Genomic DNA, 384 nt, shown 5'->3' with positions numbered 1-384 from the left:
CGGCACCCACAGCAGCTGCTGCGGTGCAGCGTGAAGCTGCTCCTCGCCAGGGAGGAGCTGCCGGCGGGGCTGCAGCTCGTCAGCCCCAGCCAGAAAGCTCTGCAGCTGGAAGTGCAGCCGGGAGAGGAGGACGCGGACGTGACTGTGACAGACGGTTAAGTACCGAGTCCCGCCGGGCCGCTGCCGGCCGCTCCCCTCTGCTTCTTCCTCGCGGGCGAACACCGACTTCGCCGCCCGCGGCGGCCTTCGCTTCCCCCCTTCTCCGGGAAGCGCTGGCCCTGGAGGAGGCCGGGCGCTTCTTCTCGTTGACAGCTGCGGGGTGTGGGAAGAGGCCCCGTAGCCCGCCGGCTTGTCAGAGCCAAATGTGACACCGGGATGCCGCCG

Source organism: Buceros rhinoceros, unplaced genomic scaffold (genome assembly GCF_000710305.1).
Source record: "Buceros rhinoceros silvestris isolate BGI_N320 unplaced genomic scaffold, ASM71030v1 scaffold10418, whole genome shotgun sequence".
NCBI classification, from domain to species: domain Eukaryota; kingdom Metazoa; phylum Chordata; class Aves; order Bucerotiformes; family Bucerotidae; genus Buceros; species Buceros rhinoceros.
The sequence above is the reverse complement of the archived record's forward strand: the minus strand, read 5'-3'. Positions refer to the sequence as shown.